At 39.9% G+C, this 25,342-nt stretch overlaps 1 protein-coding gene across 3 annotated transcripts in view; it reads right to left on the bottom strand.

Moving 5' to 3' along the window:
* The window catches only part of HS3ST5 (heparan sulfate-glucosamine 3-sulfotransferase 5), a 271,378-nt gene extending 246,258 nt beyond the window's left edge, over positions 1–25,120 (bottom strand). Inside the window, exon 1 of one of the 3 annotated variants that reach the window (XM_078054842.1) lies at positions 24,310–25,120. The gene's annotated coding sequence lies outside the window, so the exon portion shown is untranslated. Of the gene's footprint in view, positions 1–23,363; positions 23,627–24,309 lie in introns of those variants that run through there. The other 2 variants (XM_036074703.2, XM_036074700.2) reach the window with 2 other exon arrangements.
* Between the last annotated feature and the right edge of the window lie 222 nt (positions 25,121–25,342).

Below are 25,342 nucleotides of genomic sequence, written 5' to 3'. Positions count from 1 at the left end.
GACAAGGAATGTAGAGAAGAGAGAGATGATTCCAGATATATCCAAAAGTATTCAAGTGACAACTTGATTCAAAAAGGAAAAAAAGTAATAAAAGTAGATGATCTCAGAGCAAGAGTAATCCACATTATACATGCCAAATATTTATATTATTTGGCTAACAGAAACTCACTATAAATATTACTTATGTGTTCTATAGTTAATGCTGCTAGAAAAAGTAAAGCCCTCCTAGATGAACAAGGTCACGGAATCATCAGCACAAATTATTTCTAAGCTTTAAAGGCAAGAATTTTTTTTTTTATATTTTAGATAATATAAAAAATGTATTAGATTACTTTATATGCTAATATTTTAGATTAGTTTATAAGAAAAAGTTGATACCGTGACTCATGAGTTGCTGGGGTTTTTGTTTATTTAGTTCCAATGCAATGAAGTTGCTGCACAGCAGTTACACAGCTAGTTTGAGGAATACAATGAGATTTTTCTTGTAAAAGCAAGTTATTCCAGTGTGTTTTAATGGGAAATTCACTGAAGTCTGATTCAAAGATCTGGTTTAACATCTTAGATTTTCCAATTATTAGTGAGGTTACTTTGTGCAAGTAATTTAATTTCCCTGATTCGTGGTTTCTTTAAAATGTAGAAATAACAAATGAGGAATTTATGTCCAATATCTCTGTAAAAGCTAATGCATTCTAAGAATGTAAATAATTTTATTTTCATTTTGGTAAATCTTGGAGGAATGCCCTTAGAATCTGTCTTGTTCTTATGTAGAAGTGACCTCTCCCTCTCCAAGTAATCTCTTCAACCTGCATTACTCACAAGAATAATCTTTAACACACTTGGAGTAAACCGAAGCATGTAGTTCCAGTTACTGATCTCCCTCCAGAATGAAACTGATACCGGAAATGCAAAGGAATTCTAAAATCATCTTAAAACCACAATTAGAAAAACACTGTTTCTTCAGGGTTTGGGGCAATACCTATGGATATGATATCTGAATAGTATAAAATGATGTTTTTGATTATTCCAGGTATAATGGAAAAGACATTTCATGCATCCACCTGTTCATTTAACAGATATTCACTGAGTACCTATAGGGGTAGATTATGCATCTACCTACTTGGGACCAAAAGTGACATGGTGCCTGTCCTTACACAGCTTGTTTTATTTGGAGAATGACACCAACATAGGTCAACCAAAACATTCACAAGTTGTCCAAAGGCTATGAAGGAACCACAGAGTAATAATGAGGGCTGTAGGAGGGCTGGAGGGTGGGGGAATTAGAATTAAAAATTAGAATACCATAATAGAAGAAGTAAGTTTTTCTCCACTGCAAAGTCTGAACTATCAGCTCTTACACATATAACTGGAGAGAGCTAAACCCACTGCCGTGAGAGCAGATGCCACCCAAGCTCCCCTACCCTGACCTGCCAAGGCTCATTAATCTCCACCATTTAACACCTCACTATTTGTGGCTCCCCATCCTGGAGAGTAAACTACATTCTGTCCACTTCGTGGCTGGCCCATAATATAAGGTGGCCAATTAGGAAAAAATGCAAGGCGTACACTAGCCAAAAGCATTGTGCCTATTTTCTGAGCAAAAACTCTTAGCAATGCTTTACTCAACTTCAATCCTTTCTTCATTGATTTCAAAATCTGTGTGCATTGCTTTTATAATTTATCTATCTACTCATCACTGCATTGTTCAAATTTTTAGTTTTTTTTCCCTCACTCACTCATTCTCAGGAATCTAATCTCAGACTCTTTAAGCAGATTAAAAAAAAATAACTGCCTGACAATAAATAATTGTCATGGGCAAAATTTTAATAGTAAAATATAGGTCATTGAATCTCCCCACCGAGTCTGCACATCATTATTTCCTGTTTCTATACCCAAATCCATTCTCTTGAGTGGTTTTCCTCTAGCTCTGCATAACTAACTAATCCTACCGATCTGCCTCTTGGAGGTTACATCATAAGCTTAGAGCATCCAGCATCTTAGTTACAAGTAAGAGCTCTGGCATCAGCCGACCCGGGGTCAAATGCCCACTTGACCTCTTATTACCTGTGGCATGTTGGGCAAGTAAATGAACCACTTGGGGAAATAGAAGCACTTACCTCATCAAGTTGTTATGAGGATTTAGCTAATATGTAAATCACTCAGCATCATGCTTGGACCCAGCAAGTGCTTAGTATCTGTTAGCTATTATAACTCCATAATCTTTTTCTAAGAATGACTAAAACATCACTTTTATCAGTTCCTATCAACCCAAGGAGGAACAAGATTTAGGCATTTCCTATTATCTTGACAGTCTTTTTGTTTTGCTTTGTTATACTTGCAACCTAAATCAGTGACCATCCACAATATATATTTCAAATACGCATCTAATTTTGTTTATGCACCTTCTATTAAATGTGATACATGTATATTTGTATATCTCTAAAGATGTTATATATTCCAAGTTCTTAGAGAAAGTGAGAACTCAATCTGTTTAATTTTCTTAAACTTAATACATTTCTTCTGGATTATTCAATTTGCATGCACCATTATGCAACACTTGTGAGTTAGAGCAACTCCTCTCCTTTGAGTTCAAAGATGTTAACTGCTGGGAGCGATTCCACAGACAAATAATGCTTAAGAGAATGATCTCTACCTTCAAGTTTTTTTGTAAATTTGACTCATAGTATAGCCTCTGGTTACCAGCTGTCACCACTATTTTCAAAGTCTACCCATGGTTATGCCCATGTTGATGTTTTGTGAAGGCCACTTCAAAAGCCTTAGTTAAAAAACAATGTCATTTGCTTATTTTTTATTCTATTTCTTCTCTTTTTAAGTATGCTGAATATAAATACCATTAATATCATTAATGTCATTCTTTCAGAGAGTGTACATCCTCCTTCTATACTTAAAAACTATATTGGAAATCATTACATATTTTTATTTTTATTAAATTTATCTCATTCTTTCTTTTGGTTGAATAGTATTCTATTGTATGAATATAGCTTAATTTATTTTATCAGTTCTTCCTGGTGGAAATTTAAGTTTTTCCAGCCTTTGTTACTACAAACAATATTGCAATAAACATACTTCAGTTCCTTTGCACACCTGTATGTCGCTAAGTACCTGATTCTAATTTTTTGTTAATGGCTCCGCCACTATCCCAGTCAGGTTGAGAATCTTATTATCTCTTTGACCCTTCATCATAACAGATGGCAATCGGATTCAATCAGTTCTTTATTGCATCCAGTCTTTTATTAGAAAGGAAGAAATGGTGGTGGTGATAATAATAATAATAATAATAATAATAATAATAATAATAACTAACAGAACTTGTTCTTAACTACACAAAAGACATTCCCTAGAAAATCTTATAAAAATTGCTGGTGATGGGAAGGTACTTTGTAGGCAACTGCATTGTTCTTGGGACTTTATATGCATTATCTTCAATTCACACAGTTAGATAGGTTTTATTATGCCCATTTTTCAGATGAGAAAACTGAGGCTCGGGTCAAATTAGGAATGTGACCACGGTTCAAAGTACTAAGGCTAGGCTATGTACCTGGTTTCTCTTAATTCCTACACGTATACTCTGCCCTCAAATCTATGTCTCTGTAGTGCACGATACCAGTCTTTATATGCTGATTGATTATATCTCTAAATCCTTCTGAATCTATTCAGTGCCCACCACGATCTCACTAGTCCAGGAAGACTACTGAACTAGCCTCCTATGGGGTTGTCCCGCCTTGCATTACTTCCCTCAAATTTATCCTGCCCACCACTTGCCGATAACCTCATTCCAATATAATTTGATTATATCATAAGATTACTCTTTCAGTCCAGTACTTATGCTTCCTCAGCATCTGGACCCATTTCCCTTGTCCCTCCCTGATACCTACCCTGCTGCGGCAGCAATCTCAGGGCGCGGGGATGCTCTAAGTAGGTATTCATGAAGTGAGGGAGGACGCAGAGGAGGCACTGAGCCGATAAGGCTCCCAGTCCCTTATCTCATGTTCAACAGAATAGTTTTATTTTCATCTGCTTTATGTGCAGGGGAAAGGGGTCATGTAATATTTTATTTGAAAAAAAATCCAACAACATTCTAATAGTGAAAAACAAAATAGAAAATTATTAATATTGTGGAAATACCAGCTCCATTAGGACAGGAAGGTTTTTCTCTCGGGCACTGCAGCATTCTCATTGCCCAGAACAGTGCCTAGAAAGTAGTCAATAAGCATTTGTTGAGGGAATGAATAGATGTATGAATTTAATTAGCTTTGGCTCCACGGATGTACTAACAGAAACTTTGGGCAAGTTACCCAACTGCTATAAGCCTCTTTTTTTCCCCTCCTGAGGAACATTCTGCTCCTACCCAGTAGCATTTTGGAGACTGAAAATGTAAAGTGTCCAACACAGAAACTGCAACAGCTGACCTCTGCACTTATTGCTCTCTCTAGGTCAAAATCTATTTGCTGTTTCATAAATATACCTGGAATTTCCTGTTTTCCTTTAAAGTTTTTCTTCATCAGAGCCACTAAAGGCTTTTCCCAGAGTTTTTCTCAATTAACCCAGCATCTGACTACTTACTTGATTGTTTGGCATTTAGCTATTTCCCGTAGTGATGGGAGGTGGAGAAAAATAAGGCTAGCCTGGTACTTGTTGGTCACGTAATTATTTAATAAATTTGTGACTTACTAGAACAGTCTTTCAGATTATTAAAATCAGACTTAAACAAATGAAAAAGACACTTTTTTCTTGCAGTCACTATTGAATTTACTTTTCTCTATGCCATTTAGATTAATGTAATAAAACTTTTTTCATTTATACAGTGTTTGATAGTACATAGACTATTCCCTGATTGCATGTGCAATTCTTATTAGTAATAGAATTGTTAGCCATTCCAAAATTTCTAATAGATATTGCTAGCCGTTTCAAAATTTCTATCACCAAAGTCAGAGAAGGAGAGCTCTCCATACCTGCAAATGTATTTCCTGTGCAACCAAAAAATAAATGTGGTTTTAAAGTAGCAACATAATGTGTCTTTGGGAATGTGTATATATTTTCAACTTGCTTTATCCGAACCCTCAAAATGAATAAATCTATGGTAGTCAACTGGTTTCAAAGCAACTTAACCTTAATTTTAAGACCATACTAAAAGTATTGTCTGCACAACCTTCCCTAATCAAGTCTGAAAAAGACAGATGGGCCTCCTTTTTCCTTGCACTGTGTTTATAGTTACAATCTACTTTTGCTCATATAACACATTAAAAAAATCAGCCGCAGAACTGACATCAGAGAAAATGATTCCAAATTCTAAATATATATTCTAAATTCAAAAGGCAACAGTGAAGCATATAAATTCCCTGTTGATAATGACTCAAATCCATTTTAGCAAAAGTAATAAATGTGAAGATACCTATTTGTGAAAGGACAGGAATCCTTGAGGTCATTTCTGTAGAAGCTGCTAAGATAGCCCTTGAGAAAATTCCTTGCAGACATTTCTCTTCTTGCCTTCTATAGTTCTCAATCTCTCTGAAGGTTTTTTGGTTGTTTTTTGTTTTGTTTTGTTTTGTTTTTACTTACCCACTAAAAAGACGAGATATCCTGTAGTTTTGAGAAATGGCAAGCATTTATATCTAATGCCATAGACAGTATTAAGCTTCCCAAATATTCGCTGCCCCTTCCTGGGGGAGAGCTTATTTCTTTGCCTCATTCATGCCAGAGTTGGCCACAGGAATCACTTTAGCTAATAACATGAATACAAGGGACTTGTGTCACTTCCAGCGGCATGCTTTTAGAGCCAACATGTCCTCCACAGTGATCTCTTTTCCCTGCCCTAAAAAATCAGCAATGGTACTCATAGATGGTGTTCTAACAGCCCGGGTCCCAGAGTGCAGATCCCTTGGAGCAGAGCCCTCCAACCTGCAATGGAAATGTGGTGGGAGGGAAAAATGAATGTTCAAGGTGTGAAATTGCTGTGATCAGGTCCTTTGTTACCTCAGCACAACCTAGCCTATTCCTGACTAACACATGCGGATAAGAAGTCATACACCAGAATGAAGGGGAGCTCTTTTACCTAGAAGGTGCAAGGGGAAAAAAAAACCATAAAGCAGGATTGTTGTTGGGATTAGAGAATAAAACATACTTAATGATACATAATTATAAAGGGGTTAAGGACCTCCATTTGGGTGATTACTAAGTGTGTAAAGGGGGATACAGGTAAAATCATTCAACAGTTAGTAAGTACCAATAGAACAGGAATACTTAAATTTTACCTTCAGAAATCAAAGCATTTTTCATTGTAACCTGTAGTGGGTAATATGACTGGTGGCAGGGGTCATGAATTTATGAAATCAGATAGAAAGGAGTTCAATTCCTATCTCTACCTCTTCCTAGCTGCTCAACTCTGACCCATTTAATTTAAAGTGATATTCCCATTCTATAAAAGTGGAATATGGAAGACCTTGTTGGGTTATTGTGAAGGTGTAACAGAGAATGCATGTTAAGAGTCTAACATAGGACGTGGCATACACTGGCTGCTCGATCAACACAAATCTTATTGCTTCTGTATATTTAGTTGACACAATGAATAGAAAGCTAATGTATACAAAATTATCCAGAGTCCAAAGCTATGGGTGGGCCTCGGGTGAACTAAGGAGAACTGGTTTCAGGCTTTGGACCTTAATTTGAGACAGAAGATATTTTCAAAGATTCTCAGGAGAACAAGACAATTTCAACATTAGGGCCAAAGAGATCTAGAAGGCTGTTTTGAAGGGATGCTGAGTCAAGAGGTGAGATTTAACAAAGACATACAGAGAAGACTCCAGCAGGAGCACTGGGGGGCACTGACTTCTTCCTGTCCTTTCTTAGCTCCTGAGAGTGTGAGATTTGAAAAGAGGAAGAACAAGGAGTTTATATGAGATAAAGCCCACCTAACCGAAGAGTTACTGTGCATTGCTATAGTCATTACTGCACATAAATGTGCCTTCTTGAAATGGTCCCCTTTAGACAACAGCTGCCAGGTATCACTGACACCCAGTAAAATTCCTGGGTGAGAAAAACCAAAAAGCTTCTAAGATTCTGGAGAGTTATACTTGTGTTCCCCTGAATGTCTTTTCTGAAAACTTTCATTTCTAACTTGGCCCTGGAGGGGCAAGTGGTTCTTAACATGGGTAGGTTTCTGGTTTCAGCTCATCACTTTTATTCATCATTTACACATGGCTTTTGACATTTAATCACAGTACAATAGAACAAAATCCTTGGACCTAAAACATTATGATGCAACATTAGTTTGATGGCTCTGACTCCAAGTTTTAAAAAATGAACACCCTCCCCCCCAAATTATTTAATCATTATGTAGGCTAAGATTTATTCTCCTGAGTCTCTTACAGATATTTGCCCATCAAGATAAATTCCCTTAGAAAAAGAACCAGGGTATTTCATGGAAAACTATATCTTTGTGCATTTTAGGCATCACTTGTCAGTTATTGATTTGTTTTTATGTCCTTTGCCTTCTCCAGCCAAAGCCTATTCCAAATGTTGAGACAACTGGATGCACAAAGTCTATCAGTAGTCTCTTGGTATGGTCACATTCTGAAAGAAGACTTTTGGTCAACATATTCAAGTGCATTCAGATGGACAAGGAATAGATCTGCGCACTTGAGCAAACCCCTGTTATAGCCTCCTTTCACTTATACCAGTCTGTGGGTTCACCACTCATGCTTTCTAGTGATTCCAATTGAGGATAATGTGTCTTATCCAACTTAAGGGGCATTATAGCACAGGACAACTTCAGTGATATGGCTAGTCAATGAAGTACTGTGAAACTAGGAAATGACTGTTATACATTCAGGAAATGTCCACACTGGGTCCCAGTGTAGAGAAAGGAACATTTAAACAAAGATTTTAAAAAACCCTTTGGGTTGCTTTGCAGTAGGAAATGAACCTTGAATGCATCAGCCTCATCTCCCACTTTCTGAACGAATGGTTTACTAAATTTAGCATCTGTAAATGACTTATGAATCCACTGCAGGAGATATGGCTTGCAGCAGAAAGGATTCTACAAGTCAACTTGATGGGGTTAGTTATCTAGGCACAATTGATCAAGGGTTAAAATAAGAACCTATTTAAACCACAAAGTAACCTAGGCTTTGTAACAAAGGCTGTCCCAATTTAAAACTGTGTACCCTAGATCAATTTTGATAGAAATTAGAGGACCTGGTTCAACAATATGGTGGGATAGAAACATGATGAAAGTGTTATTTCTTTGTTAAGGTGGGTTGGGTTTGGAGGATGGTTTCATTAGGAGTTAGCAGAGAAGGTAGATTTTGCTTAAGGCTGTTGTGCATGTGAAATACACACAGAGAGATGGAGAGAAGTGTCTCAAGAAGTTTTACTGCATCTCAAGATTCAAACTGCTTGTTTACTATTTTGGCTGTCAAAGTAGTATTTCTTTGACTCAGTGTCAGGCATGTTTCAAGACAAAAAGAAGAAAAAAACAATGAAAATGAAATGAAAAGAAAAAAAAGCCCACTCAGCTTTAAGCAGGTATATAAGGCTCCTATAAGCTTTACTCAAGTAATTTTCCATTTAGAGCTTCTAGACTGAGTTCACGGTTGACCTCCTAAGGGAAGTACTTTCTTACTCCTTTCGCTCATAGTCTCTTCTTTGTTCCTCTACTCTTCTTTAATATGTCCTATAACTATGATTTCATTCAACAAGTATTTATTGAGCACTTACTATGTGCCAGGCAATACTCTGGCATACTTAGGGTACATCGGTGAACAAAAATTCTTGTTCTCCATGGAGTTTACATTCTAGTTGGTAGGAGGGAAGAAATGACAATGCATTAGTCCTTATTTAGTTGTAATGTAAGAATTCGCTTTCTCACCTGACTCCATGAAGCCTGAGGACTGTGTTTTGTTCACCTCTATGGCACACGGTACGCTCTCAAGAAGTATCTGCCTAATGACTGAATATGGAATTCTGAGTAACAACAATATTAAAAGTCAAAGATGTTCTTAAAAGAGAATATTTGCGCCTTCATTCCTCAGTACTAATTCATGAACTAGCGCAGCAATTAGAGCAGATGTGTAGTAGAGTTTCCAATTTTATAGATCTAATTTTGGAAAGTTTTATAGTTGAAACATTGAGTTGTCAAACATACGCAATTTCAATGATCACAATACTTCTTTTCAGTCCATGTCCTTGAATCCTATAAACTGTTTTCAGTGAATAATCTTCTATTCTTGGTTGGTTTCTAAAGCACAAAATAAAAATAAACCTCTATTCTTAATAGGATTTAAATGCCAATGTATTACAAGATTCAGTAGGGCTTTAAATTTAGGATGTTAGTGAAGTTTTGTGGTTTAATAATCAAAATAACTCTTCATAGGTCTCAACTAAATGCTCACTTACATATTTATATCTAGTATCCATACCAATGCTGTTTCTTAGAATTTACTTTTTGCAAAAGCTCCTTGAAACAGAGATATACTCCTAAATTTTTTTTTTCTTTTAAATACCTTTGCTAGTTAGAATAAGCAGTGTTAGTTAACAAAGATGGTATAGTGCCCAGTCTGGGGATGTGAACTCAGTCTGTGGTCACAGTGTACTTGTGCATATTGATAAGTATCAAACTAGTGGGTTGGCCCCATTCTTTGTGCAATCTCCACTGTTTACCTTGCTGCAGACTGTCTTGTTCTTGCTGCAGCCCCCTTGTTCTTTAGCTCCTGTCCACTAGAGGGTGAGTGGGAGAGAGGAGGAAAAACAAAGAAGGTTAAGTTTGGGAAGTCTGCTGACCAGTTTGAGGATGGAAGTTTTTTTGAGGATCAATTTAGGATTCCTTGATTCATATTCATTTTGCCTCTTATTGCCATGGATACATAAGCTTTTAGGAATATAGCATTTATAGTGGCAAGTTACAAGATGGCAGTATATTATACTGAGGCTATTTTTACAACGTAAAAAATAAATGCTGTCCAGATAACTTAAAGCAGCATTGTGGAAACATACTAGGGCCATCTCATAAAAACACCTTCCAGACATGCAACATCATTCTTCTTACTTCAGACTTGGGACCTCCAGTAACTGTTTCAGAATTGGGTCCCACAAATGGGAGAAAATATATTAAGTTCTGGGACAGGTTTCTGCTGATAATGCCACAATAAGCGGATCTGTTTACATGTCCTGAGTAAAATATTTAAATAATGAAAACAGCAAATGTCACTGAAGTCAAGAAGCGCTAGTGTTGGTGCTCTCCACGGTCCTTCCTACTCCATGAGGAGCAGCTAGCTCTCCCCTGCGGACTGGTGAGGTCAGGAAGGCAGCACCATAGGAAATACTGACCACCTATTGTGATGTTTGGAGTCTCACCCTTCTAAGTTCTTTTTTTTTTTTTAAAGATTTTATTTATTTATTTGACAGAGAGAGACACAGCAAAAGAAGGAACACAAGCAGGGGGAGTGGTAGAGGGAGAAGTAGGCTTCCCGTGGAGCAGGGAGCCCGATGCGGGGGCTGGATCCCAGGACCCTGGGATCATGACCTGAACCGAAGGCCGATGCTTAAGGACTGAGCCACCCAAGCACCCCTCACCCTTCTAAGTTCTTAGTAAGAATTCCAGGTGAGAGCAAGACCGGGAAGTGGCAGAGAAATAACAGGGGCAGTAAAAGATAAAGGACAAGCCTATATGATCAGAAGGAATGGATGGAACGTACAATCAACTTTAAAATCCAGAGTGTATATTAAATCTGAAATCTGACCGCATATACTTTTCAAATACTCTACAAGCTAGAGTTGTGTATCGGGTTAAGAAGAAAAGAAAGAAACACAACAGTGTCTTAATGTAATCCAGAAATTACTAATTTACATGGGTTAATTGTATTTCTATCTCTGACATCCAAACACCTTCGCCCCACCCCCTGCCCCAGCCCCAGACATACACACAGACTCAGACACAAAAACAATGACACACAATTCCAGACTGGGAGCCAGTGGTTGGCACTGGACTACTCCTTATTCCTTGTACAACCTGCCTGGTTTTTTGTTGTTGTTTTTTTTAAACCACTTTTACAGTTGCTGTTTTTCTTTCTTTTTGTAACCATAGACACTCCCACGTAGCACCAGCTCAATTCCAGCCAAACTGTGTGTGTGTATTTTTAAATAAAGAAAACAGGTCTTCTAGTTCTGTGTTAGCAAAGTCACCTCTTTTACTGCCAGTGCTAATGCTAAACATGTAATAATACTTTATTGTCATGAGCAGGAATCTGCTTTGCTAATTAAATGCAGCTGTCAGTAATTACTACTTGTCAGTGTAATCTATTTTAGGGAGCTCTACTTTAAATGATAAAAGATGGGCCTGATATTGAGAGGGTGGGATAGGCAAGGTGACTGCTGACTTCCCCAGATCAGAAACTCACTCTTTTTTATGATCAATGAGTAACTTTATTGTCAAGATACCTTAAGTGGGTTATTCTGTATTTCTTTAGCGCATGAGTAATAAAGTTTGCAATTAAATAGTTTTTTTTCATATCTGAAATCTAAACGTCACCCTTCTGTGACACCAACAAGTACTGTGACTTTCAGAGTTAAAGATACAACATGATGGTAATCTGTAAGAAAAGCGTCAATAGTGAAATCACTATAATCTCTACCATCAAGTAGAGCTCAGTATAAATGCACCTTCTAATTCTCACAAACGTACTAAACAGAGGAGTATCACTTTGAAAGGTGCACAGGGGTAGTAACTATTTCTTCTATACTTTTTTCAATGATATTCAACCAGGTTTTTCTCTGGGAAAATGTTTGACTTCAGCTTACGTCTTCGAAATTTACAAATGAAAAAAATCATGGCTTTTGCTTGTAATACTAATTTATTTTAGCTGATTCTGAAATGAGCCTACAACTCTTTAAAGCTCTGATCTATCTGCCTACAAGCAATGTCAGGACAAAGGTAATGGCAGCCCAAATCCCTGCAAGGGACAGGTACTGGAGCGGCCACAGATGCTGGCATTGTGTCCAGGGTCCAAGGGGAGCAGACCTCCTACCCTCACCTCCCCTTCCTTCCCCTGACATTGAAAATGAATGTGGCGGCAGCGGGAAGGGGAAGCTGGAGTCTGAAGGAGTGAAGTGATGGCGTGGTGGAAGGATCAATGGGGAAAAACACAGCAGGGAGAACGAGGGGGCTTGGCGCACAAGTGGTTTTACCCCACACAGGCTCAAAGACTTATCACACCCCTCACAGCATCCTGACTGCCTCATCCTTCTTCTCCCACCATCTGTTTTATATCCAACACTCCAATAGTCCTCGTGTTACTGGATAATTAATTAACTTGTTATAGGTCCCAACAAATTTGGCAGCTACTGTTCTGCATACAGCACATTATTTAAATATAATTAATAATTTGGTTGTTCATCCCAGACAGGAAAAAAAAAAAAAAGCTTTCCCAATGGAAAATAATGAAAAAAGGTAAAACTAGTAGGATGTATGTTTGAAATATAGTAGGCAAAAGACACTAACTTGTATTCTTTTTCCTGGGTCTCCTTCCTCCTTGGGTAAGGGATGCAAGGTCCAGTGGGAATGGTATAAAGTCTCCCTTTCCCTTACCTCCTTTATTGAGAATACATGGGTTACTCCACATATTTCTAAGAAACCAAAATGTTAAAAACTTCAAGTGATCAGCATCTCAGTCGAAGAAAGAACACACTAAATAGCTACTCAGCTCCTTAAGAAGTAGGATTTATTCAAAGGGAAAAACCAATAAGACAAACATGGACTGTGGTGAGACCTCTGAAATCTTTTGGCTTTTATGGGTTCCAATGACAATTTCACTGAATCCTTAAACAGCCTGTCATATGCCAAACTCAGTCAATCAGCTGAAACATTCCTGGAATATAGTAGGTGCTCAAGAAAGAGCTGCCAAATACACGAGTGATGACTTAGCGCTATCGTCACGGTATTGTTACTTGCTTCCCACTCCAGCTGGCTGAAGCCAGTGAGGGATATTTGGTGGCAAGTGTTTAGACAGCAGGGCCGGAGGTACACTTCCTACCTGTGGGCTGGTGATGATGGAGTGGGGAGAACATGAGCCTTGTGTCCTCACATGAGCATCCACAGGTTCCCCAGTGCAACACACTAACAAAGATCTTATTTCCTTCTCTGCCTGCACCCCCTCCAACATCAGGCTCCCTTTTGCCAACTTGGGGAGCTAAGACCCACTCGACTGTCTTCTCGAAGAAGAAAAAATCTTCCTCCTTGAGCCCACTTTTTGTATCAAGAAAGTGCAAGCACAAACACTGTTAACATGTGTGTTGTCAGAATGTGTGCTCCAGCCCTGTGTTGGGTAAGTGACGATGGTGCAGGCCCGGGCTCCCAGGGCTGGTCTCCATGCAGGCATCTTATAATATTCTTCTCTCTCAGCATAATTATTAGTATATCTGTTTAGCTTTCAAAAGTATCCCAGCTTGGAGGGTAAATTCTATGATCATCTTCTTAAAACAAATATACGTCTTTTGTTCGGTTTTCTAACATTTTATCTTCAAACATATTTTGGAACACGTAATGTATGTAGGGAACCACCTGTAGATCAAAAATGGCTGATTGTTATTGTATTGGAATTAGGTCACGGAGAACTTCATGCTTGCAAAAGAATAAAATTATATCCTTTGTCAAGGCAACAGAATTATTTGGTAATCAAGTTATATATATGTGTGTGTGTGTGTATATATATGTGTATATACACACACACATATATATGAGTTAATATGAATATTATCATAGTATACATAATAAATTATCACATATATGTATGTACACATAATATATACTCTTAGCTAAGGCACCTTTTAAAACAGAATATAGTTAAATTCTTACAACAGCTTAAAATTTCAAAGTAAAATAAATTTATACCTGAAAGCAAACAGGATTAACTTGGTTCTACTTTTATATTGCACCTGGTTTTCTCTCAGCTTTAAGGCATACAGTGGGAATGTAATGTCTATACAACCAGGGAATATTAGTTAACGCTTTTATGTACTTCAGGGGAAGCAAATAACATAATATTTAATATTGTTTTGTTTTTAATTTTAGAAATAATACCATAATAAAAGAAGTCAGCTAAAATAGTTTAAATACCATATTACATGCATCAATATTTTTAGAGAATAGTATATTATATATGTTATGCTTTTGAAGGTAATGTTTTATTTGTATTTTTGAAAGGAATTTCTTATTTTATTTGTATGTTTGGTTACTCACCAGGGGAATAGCTACACACACCTAAAAATGTTTCCTATCAAATATATTGAGGGGCACCTGGGTGGCTCAGTCAGTTAAGTGTCTGACTCTTGATTTCAACTCAGGTCATGATCTCAGGGTCATGAGATCGAGCCCCGCGTTGGGCTACATGCTAGGCATTGAGTCTGTTTGAGATTCTCTCTTTCTCCCCTCTCCCTGTGCCCCTCCCCCCCCCCCAAAAAAAATATATATATATACACACACACACATATATCAATCAAAAGGCCATTTCTATTTCTTTAGAACTAGATAGGATGTTAATGTGTTTATTATATGGTATTAGCTAATCTTTTGGCTTTATGGAGTTTTCCATTTGGTCATAGTGAAAGAATTTAATTTCATGTTTATTTCAAATCTTGGAAGAGAAATTTTTATCTCACATTAAGTAAATACTCATAATTGGTTACACAAAGTATCTTGCTTTATAGGGAAAAATCATTAATAAATGACTCAGATATATTTAAAAGAATTTGAAAAGAAGAAAAACTCAAAAATGATCTCATGGACTATTATGGAACTTTCTGAGTCTTATAGGTAGAAAATAAAAATTGAAACTGTCTAGTTCTTTATAGACCATTATTAGAAAAATGGAGAGATCTAAATCTACTCCTCAAAAGTAGCAGTCTTGCTAGATAGATGTCTACCTATGGACACTGAGAAAACTGGTGAAGAGGGGAAATGGGATGGGGGTGGGGAGCAAGTTTTCCTCGATCTCAGGCAGAATGGGACCTTCTTCCTCATGCTGTGTCCTCACTGTATCTTCTCTCCATCATCTAGCACATTCACTATATCTTCTCTCCATCATCTGGCACATCGAGTACCACCCATTTGTTTACCAGTTGGATTTGCTCTTGGACTTGCAAATTCCCTTGAGAGCAAGGACGGAGTCACTGACCTCTTCAGCACCCAACGCACTGCTTGTTACACAGTCATTGCTCAGTAAGTGTATACCAAAATAAATCAAGCAAGTCAGTGAGTAAGAAAAAGGTGGAAAAAAAGCAAGGCAGAGGGAAGGATATGGTGGTTATTTCTCCAATATTACAAATGTATTTAGTGCTTCCTATATTCCACACACTATGCTAGGCACTGGAGATACACATACTGACTGGGGTGGAGGGAGTGTGCATATATGCATGTCGGGAGGCCACTAACAAACAAACCAATAATTGAAGAGTATGATCTATATAGAGAGGACATACACTAGAAAGCCAACCCATCCTGGTTTGGCTGGGGGTGGGTAGGCTGCAAGAAGGAAAGAGGTAAGGAAACAAGGAGAAGTTAGACAAGCAGAGAGCACTCTAGGCAGATGGGCAGTATATGCAAAGGCATGGTGTGTGAACAAACATGCTCTATCCTTGCCTAGAATCTCCAAATTGCAGGGACCTCATGTTGGAGTAAAGGGGAGACGAGTCCCAGGCTGGGCCTTTGAATAGTAAGATCTTTGAATGTTGAACTAGTCTGAACTTTACCCTAAAAGCAAAAATGCTGCAGGTTATTAAGCAGGGGGATGACATGATCAGGTTTGCATTTGGAAAAAATTGCAGTTCTGACAAGGAGTAGAGACCTGACCAGTGAGGAGGCTAGTGTGATTCAGGTGAGAAGTTCTGACTGAACTGAAGCAGGCACACTGGGGCTGATGGGATAGGTATGAGTTCAGGAGGCCCAGCTGGCACGTCTTGGTGACAGACTAGAGGAGAAGAAGGAGCATTACAAGATGATCCCAAGGTACTTGTATTCCTACTATGATCCTTATAACTACTCTTCTTGGTTTCTCATTTTTCTTGAGTGTCTGGATTAAATAATGTCACCAACAGAGAAGAGCAAAATAATAGACACCCTTTGACAAGAGGTCACATTAGAAAAGTAATGGTGCATATAAATTTTCAAGCCCTTGATCCTATTGTTGGGAATTCCTTATTCAAAGGATGCTAGTATTTATAGAATTCAGCAATTCCAGGACGCCTGGGTGGCTCAGTCAGTTAAGTATCTGCCGTCAGCTCAGGTCATGATCCCAGGGTCCTGGGATCGAGTCCTATGTCAGGGTCTCTCCTCAGCAGGAAGCCTGCTTCTCCCTCTGCCTGCCACTCCCCCTGCTTGTGCTCTCTCTCTGTCAAATAAATAAATAAAATCTTAAAAAAAAAGAATTCAGCAATTCCAAAATGAAATGCTGCTATAGTAACCCTTCATTGCCCAGTTGCCCATCTCAGAGTGGACAGGGTATGAGAATAAGATAAACACCTGACTGAACAAAAAACAGAGCTTTGAATGTTGAACTAGTTTGAACTTTATCCCAAAGTTCTGTAGAAAATCAGGCAATAATTATAGCTGATATTTATTAGGATTTTCTGGTGTGCTGGATACTGCTATCAGGATAATGGGCAATAATGTTCTTCACTTTAAAGAGTCAGACATCAGGGTTAAGTGGGCACTGCACATTTAGTGTAGATGGGGGAAAGAGAAATAGAACCATACCTGAATAAAAATAAAATGGAAAGAGGTACTCCCACTAGCTACCAATCCATCTGCTGGCCCATCATTCCCTCATGCACCCCCATATCTGTCCTGTTTTCTGTCTCTGCCTCTCTCCTGTGTCCCCACTGTCTGGATCCCTTGGCTCTGTTTTCCAGGTTCTGAAATGCCCAAAGGAAGAAGCCCTGTATCTGCCCCATTTCACCATGTGCCAAACACCATGGAAATAAAGATAATAAGAACATAGTCCAGCATAATCCCTGCCCTTCAGAAACACTTAGTCAGGTGCACAGTGGAATGGTCTCTGGACCTTTTCTGGCTATTCTTAACAGAAAGGAACCATCCACATCTGCAGGAACCCTGTAGTTCCCCAGTCTCGAGCCTTTCCACTTCTCCACACTGTGTCCCTGGGAAGAAAGCCCATTTCCAATGCCCTAGATCCTATACTATTTCATTCAGCTCAGAAAAAGTAAGGCAATTAGGAAATTCAGCCCACAGACAGCTGGCTCACCAGATGAAGAAATTCCACTAGCATCGAGTATCAGTTCCCTATCACTGCATACAGAGCACGGATGCAACTATTTAGCAGGATCTTGGCAGACCTATTTAAATCTATTTAAAAATAGATCCAATTGTTTACTAAAAATTAATATGGTCTCATTCTTTGCTTTAGTGGCCGCTGCATATACATTGGAAAGTAGTGTGATACGACAAAGCCAAGAAATTAAACTTTATTAAAAATAAATCCCGCTTTAATTGCAATAAAGACGCAGGGAAATAGGGAGGAATGAGTTTCAAGGCCCAGAAATCCAAGGATGGTGCTCTGGGGCTAAATGCTACTGAGAATCTGTTGGTGTGGGCATATGTGGGCTCTAGGACTTCTCTGGGCCTCAATTTCTTCATCTGTGAAATGGAAAGATAAATAACATATGTCCCATTGAACGTTTTGTGGGAATGAAATGTGTTAAGACCTGTACAATGCTTGGTACATAGTAAATATTAAATTTTATCTATTATCATTTATTATTTTTCCAAAGATAAAGAGATAAATAGGTATATTCATTAGAACAAACTAAACACAAAGGAAAATTAGTTCCTGAGCTTGATAGCCAGATATCTATCAGAATTAAATAAGTTACAAAAACAACAATAGGGGCGCCTGAGTGGCTCAGCTGGTTAAGCATTCGACTCTTGGTTTCAGCTCAGATCATGATCTCAGGGTCCAGGGATGCAGCCATGTGTTGGACTCCTGCTCAGCAGGGAGTCTGCTTGAGATTCTCTCTCTCCCTCTCCTTCTGCCCCGTGTCCCATCACATGCACACACACGTGCTCTCTCTCTTTCAAATAAATAAATCTTAAAAAAAAACAATAAAAAATTCTAAGAATAAAACTAAATTTAACCTTTTAAATTATATTACTTAAGTTTAATGACCAGAGTTAAAAAACAGCTTTTTACTTTAAACCACAAACTCTTCATGGTATAAAAATATAAAAAAGAAAAAAATATATAAAAGAGAAAGAAATTTCTGTTTATCCTAATACTTCAACTCCTATTGGATATAAAGATAAATATAAATATTTCAATGCTTTTCAATGCATTTTGTTCTTCCCCATTAACTACATCTGTAGAAGAGGTTGTATCTTCCAAAGAATTGTGTGAAAATGTATAGCTAGGCCCAGCAAGAAAAAATAGTGAAGTAGCTGTCCCAAAAGCCTCCTCGTAATTTCTGCGCTTGACACGGGCTTTTATTTAGAACCAGTCTGACACACAAATTTCTTCTCTTTATACCTTTCCCTCAACAGTAGGAGAACCCATAGAACCTATGTTTTACAATGAAGAACAACCATTTCAAACATACAAAATACACATACGTATAAATAGATACAGAATAATGTGCCTATTATGTTTAACCATCTGTGATGTTATGGTGATGTTAAAGGTGATGATGATAACAACAATATCAATTACTATTTCCTAAACCTTTACCGTGTACGACACTCTATGCTAGTCATTTTACATATATTATCATATGGAAATCTAGAATTGGTATTTCCATAACCATATAAAAGAATATTACTAAGAAATAGAAAGGTTAAGTAATTTGCCCAAGATCCCACAGCTAATAAACCGTGAAGCAGGGCTTCTAATTCAGCCAGCTCTGTCTGACTCCAGTACTTATACTACAGTAATCGCCTTATTTATGTTGAGACACATTCAAAAGCATTGTGATTTTTTTCATTGACTTGGGTTCGTGAGCTACAGTAGAGAGATTACAGTGACACGGTAATAGGTTCCTAAATAGTTCTCCAAACTATACATTAGGTAAGATTGTTAATATTTATGATAGGACAGTTGTGCTACCTCATTAGCAGTGTAAAGATTGTGTTACTTAATGTTTGTTATGTCTTATATGCTTTTTTAAAATAAAAGGTACAATTATGGCAGTTTTCCTTTTGTCAACTTTCTAAATCTAAACATTTTAATGAGTTTATTATTTCACCCTCCTTATGCCATTCTCCTCCTATCTCAGGCCATTCAGTCTCATAAAGATTATTATTCCACAGGCTTTCATAGACAGTAATGTCCTGAGATCATGACAAAGGAAAAAGTCTATTCAATATTAAATCACAGTCTTGCAACAATGCAATATAAAGACTAACTTTTTTTTTTTTTTTTTTTTAACCTCTGGACTAGCAACTTGTAGAATACCCTGTATCAATTCATGTGGTAAACATTAATTGGATGCCTACTTGTATGTCCTGTACATCAGAACAGATTAAGTCTCATTTCACACCTTCATAAAAAACTCTGATTCCTTTGGCAAGTACCATATAGTAACACATACCATTGACCTCTACACAAGAAGTTCACATTATAAGGATATTATGGGAAGCATAAAACATTCGTACCAGATCCTCTGAGCTATTAAAACTACTTAAATATGGCACCAGTTCTTAACTTATCTAATTTAAAAGGAGCTGAACCTAAGAAAATTATTGAGTTCATTAAAAACTACATTAAGTTATATCCCTGCTCTGTTAATGCTCTAGCTCAGGTTATGTGGGTGCTTCATGACAATTGCCTTCCTCATGAACTCCTTAAGAATTCACTCAAAGTTGATAATTGTCATAAATCTCAGCCACTAGAATGTATTTGTTTTACCGCTTCACTTGCTCCCCACTCGGCCCCTTACTTTAAAAAATATCTGTTCAAGAGCAATGGCAAAGCATAGTGGACAGCCTGGCCTTGAATGCCGCCTCGGCCCTTTAGGAGCTGTGGGGCTGGAGGCATTTCTTGAGGCCCACTGCACCCCACTTCCCTCACCTTCTCAACGGGGATGAGGATCAGACCCACTTTACCTACTTAGTTTCCTTCTGTAAAACCGGGGAGAACAGGCTGGCTACTGGAATTGAGTTAATACTAGGAGAATTCTTTGGACAGTGACGGGCACATATTAAATGTTATGATGAGAGCTTCTTAAACAAATTGTTCAAAAATGCTGAATACACTCCAATTTTTAACATCAAAGTATCTGAGCATTTGTATACCATTCTCAAGATGATGCTGACTTCACAAACTATATATGCCACAAAGGAGGTTCTCTTCCTATTATTTAAAGTTATTAGACAAAGCACAGAAATATACAGAAACATAAATCAATATATAAAGATAAACTCTATATGTATACATATGAGTATATATGCATATATGTATCTAAAAGCATATGTGTTCACATATAAAACTTCCCCACCTCCCATGCACAATCCAGGTAAAGTGGGCTAAAAGCAAACCAACTCTTCAACCATTTCTTAAACTGACATAGTTTTCTTTCATAAAACTTTTCAAGAAAATGGAAAATAATCCATTGTACCAAATGTTAACTAAGACATGATAATGGAACTTGCATAGGTGATCTATAGAGGTCCATTTATCCTGCCTATACCTTAAATGTGGATCTCCAGATATAATCTTTTGCTTCTACTTTTGTTAAGTGTTAGCTGCTCTGAAATGTTTTTGACTTAGATCAGTGATTTTTAAATGCAGTTATAAATAACTTGCTTTAATTGTACTTCTGCTGTAAAGGTTAGGATAACATCACGACTCTCAGAGACAAATACTGATTCTAGAGTGAGCATAATTTATCAACAATTAAAGTAGATTCTGGAGAGGAAAAAGTTACACTTGTGCTGGTTTCAAAGAATTCATGTTAAATTTGCAGAAAAAGTAAAATGTAAGGTTTTTCTAAATAGTAGCAATTTAGGTCATAAACAGAGTTTAACGAGTTTTGAAGTCCCCCTCCCTACCGAAAAACGATAAACTCTGAAAAAAGATAAATCTGGGGTTTGCATAATTAGTCTTTGAACTCAACTTGTTCTCTTCTTTCAAACTACTTACCTTTTCTGAAAACAAACTATAATTCCATTACCAAACAATAACTCCTCACTTAACTGCACTAACTGCAAAATATGAAAATATTCGAATAAAGTACTACAAAGAAATCCCAAAAAAGCCATGCATATAAAGACCAATAAAATATACAAGGATTCACATAATTTCAATGGCACAAACCTAGTGGTACTGCTCACACTCTATTCCCGGAGTTGTTGGCATCATTTTTAGTAAGCATTCCCTCCTCTGCCAGCTCCCCTTACTAGGAAGTTATCTTGAGAGTTATTTCATTCATGAATGAACGTCCCTAAAATAAAAGACCATCCTGCCAGACATGTCAAGAGAGCCAAAGAAAATTCTCCTCAACTAAAATTTCCATAAGATGTTTTCCTTTTTCTAAACAATCTTAACCTTTTTTTTTTTTTTTTAAATTAACCTGCTCTTTGACATATCATTGCATTTTTAAGAGCTGTTACTGTTTCGGAGACTATAAAAACAAAGAGAGGAGAAAAGGAGCAAAATACTTGCTGTGTTCTATGAATTCGAGTTCACTTTTTCAATGCAACAGGAACATTTGCATTTACTCACAAATGAATACTAATGACATATACAGATCTGGCACTGCTCCACAGAAATCATATACAGAAAGCGAGAGCAGTGCATGTGTAGTTCTATTTCTCCAAAGTATTCAGACAAAGAGCAAGAAGATTAAAGTCAGCATCAATTCTCTGAAGTTGAGTCATATCTAAATGATATGGTGGGTTAAGAATAATGGTGGAATTTAGGATGAAAGCAAAGTTGGCTAGATAACATCTTGTATGATTTTTGAGTCAACAACTCTTTGTTGACCACCTACTTTGGGCAAGATGCTGCTTCCCTAAGTAAGCCACTGCTCTGCAGTTCTTTATACAGTGTAGGAGTAAGCATCCTGCTTCTACCGAAAATCCTTCCTTGTTATTTAAAATAACATCCAGCTTAGCTTTGCATATGTGTGTGTGCTCGTGCACTCAATAAGTACTTTTTGAATGAGTGAAAATTCAGTGAGTAAGAAGGTTATTCATTCAAAAACATCTGTGTATGCCTGCGAAATGGTAAGGACAATGATGAAAGCATAATCAAAACACTGTAAGGAGCACCTCCTCACAAAGATGTCAAAAAGGCAACTTCCAATGTTAAAATCTAAGGATGAGGTCTGGCTTAGCCTAGAAAACATGGTCCCAGTACATCTGTGAAACTCCACTAAATACTATGCTCATAATTTCCCACATAACCTGATTTAGGCATCTATTTGAAAATATTTACATCATTAATGATGTTTCTATGCATTTTATTAATTGAAAAAAGAATACTTTAAAATAGTTCAGAGTAATTTGGAAGGGGTGAGAGCAGTTTTCAATTTCACTGTTCAGACTCTTTGCACTAGAGGCAGTTAAATTTAAACAACAGTTTCCTTCCATCATTATGTTTATTGTGTGCAGTATCTTCCTGCATCTCCATCAGTTCACTGGTGATTGACTTCACACTCCTCAGGTGAAGAATCCCACCCTGCCGCTCATTCAGTCACTTTAAGCAAGGACCATTTGTAAACAAAGGGAGAAGAGTAAGTAGTATTGTTTTCATTTCTACTTTTAAGAGCTTCATTAGGAGAAACCACTAAGGTAACTTTAAAAAAATCTGCTACAACATAACTGACATCAATAAAAACATTTTTTAAAATAGTTTTGATATCCAAATTTGTAATCTCTTTTCTTATCTTCACTTCAACTTTTTCTTGGAATAGAAACTGAATAAATTTGAAATAAACTGTAATGGAAACACTTGTCTAAAGCCCTGAAATATGTCAAAACTACTGAGCAAAGCTTTCAGAAGCACTGCCCTTGTAGCACTTCTAGCAAATCTGTTTAGAAAGGAGCATCTGAGCATCTTTACAGAAAGAACGACCACCCACTCTCCCTCACACCTCAACCTGACCCTGTATGCTATTTATCAGACTAAGTTTACATAAATCAGAGAAGAGTTACAGTGGAATTAAATGTATCCACGAAGTAATATGATATAAAGCACTTTGCAAATATTAAACCTCCCCTTAAGGGATCAATGTTTTCCAAGAAGAAGGTGGTATTAGGAGGAGGGAGGGAAAGTAGCAGAGATGGGGAGGCTGAGAGGGAGGGAGGGAAGGAGGGAAGAAGGGGGGTAGAGAGAGAGAGACCGACCCACCGGGTGAGCATTGGGGTAACCACGGATCAGAGCAGCAGCTCTCTTGGGTGGGCGCCCTGAAGCACTCAAGGAGGGAAGCCGGAGAACGGAGCCCACCAGGGTGAAGTGACTCCGGAGTTGAGGCGGAGGCTTGCTCGCTGTGTACCTGGAACCGCCAGGTAGAGGCGTCCACAAGAGTCTGGGCGCTCCTTCCCCGCTTCCCTAAACCAAGGCGAACGAACGCCTAAGTCCAAGGAGCAAGAGTCTGCGCTCCAGTCAGAAGCCGCAGCGACCTCGCGCACCTCTTAATAATATGACCGTCCCCTCGACTGCATCCATCTCGTGTGTGTGTGTGTGTGTGTGTGTGTGTGTGTGTGTGTGTGTGTTTTAGGAGTGGGGGAGTGGGAAGGGTTGCGGGGACTGGGGCTGCGAGGGATGGGAGTCGGCTGGGGCAAACAACGCATCCGACCCGCAAGTTAACTGAGCCCCTGCCCGCCCTCCGCTCCGGCCTCGCAGCCCCCCAGGCCCCCAAAGCCGCCTCGCGCTCCAAGCGACAGCCCCACAGCCACCCCGGGAAGTGGTTGGGCGCGAGCCCCCAAACTCTGCGGAGCGCAGTTAACGCGTGTTTCCTGCCTCCCTCCCTCAAAGAGAGCCCAGAGCGCAGCGCCCAGCGCCCGCTGAGAGACTGACCCACTGACACCGACGACTCTCTAAATTTACCCGGGGATTCACCCCGCCGTTTCCCCTCCCGCACTAGTTTAACCCCGAGCCCCAGGGAACGTCTCAAAAGTCTACCCCAGGCACTGCCTAGGAGAACCGCGCCCCACTAAATGCTTTCGGCTGGCACCACAAGAAGGTCTCACTTGGGCGATTCCCCTCCCTTGTCATCTCCTCCCCAAATCTATGAGCTTTCAGCCCGCTGCGCCCGAGTCCCTCCCGCGCGAAGTGGGCAGCGCGCCCAGCTCACCTTCGTCCCGGGCGCGGCGGCGGGGGTGGGAGCCCAGGGCGCGGGCGCCTGGTCGCGCCGGGCCACGGGTCGGCTCCCGCAGTCCCGGCGGCAGTTGGTCTAGTAGTTTCGGAAGCCCGGGCTCCGGCTCCGGGGTGAGCGAGTCTGCGTGAATGGGAGCGACCGACCGCGCTGTGCGTGCGCGCGTGAGAGTTAGAGGCGGGCGGGCCCCACACGCAGGCGGCGGCGGCGGCGAGGTCCCAGGCGGGGAGTCGGGAGGGGGAGGAAGCGGGTGCGAAGTAGTGGAGTTTAGGGCGCGTTGCCTGCACTTCCCCGGGAAGCTGGAACCAGGTGCGGCAGGGCGCGCTCCCGCGGCGCAGGCACGGCACGGGCAGCCGCCGGAACCCGAGTCCACGCAGTGCCCGGGCCCGCAGCCGCTCTGCGGGAGGAGGCGCGCATCCTCCTCGCCCCACGCGGGCACCAGCGCGGCCCCGGACTCTGAGCGTCAAGGGGAGAGCCTCCGGTGTCCTCTGTGACAGCTCCTTGGGCAGCCTGCTCCCTCCCGATCTGCCCAAAAGAGCAAGTCAGTGCAGCTGGGATCTTCCCTTCCTGGGTCTCGGAGCCGCCGGTGCCAAGCGGTGCGGGCGCCCCGCTCCCCGCGGCTGGCGCTGTCACGGCCGCCGCCCGGCCCCCGGCGCGCCCGAGCCGGCAGCTGCCTCCCGGAGACGTGCCCAGCTGTGTGCGCGTGTGTGTGTCTAAGCGAATCTCTTCCCCTCCATCACTCGGGCACGCGGGAGGGACCCGGTCCCCGGCGACCAGCTGCAGAGTGGCTGCCAGTCCACACCCTCCCGGCTCTCTCCCCACCCACCCCGCCCCTACTCCTCGCCCTCCGCCTCCTCCCCCTGCTCCTCCTCCAGCAGGCGCTCCCGAGCTCCCAAAGGCGGCGAGAAACCGCAGCGAAAGGGGCGGAGAAGGGTGGGGAAGGAAGCGCAGGTGTCTTCAGCCGAGAAAGCGGCGCACACACCGGAGCGGCTTGCTGCAAGGAGAGGGCAGG

This window comes from Halichoerus grypus, chromosome 9, assembly GCF_964656455.1.
Source record: "Halichoerus grypus chromosome 9, mHalGry1.hap1.1, whole genome shotgun sequence".
NCBI lineage: Eukaryota > Metazoa > Chordata > Mammalia > Carnivora > Phocidae > Halichoerus > Halichoerus grypus.
This window is presented reverse-complemented; position numbering and strand designations above follow the sequence as displayed.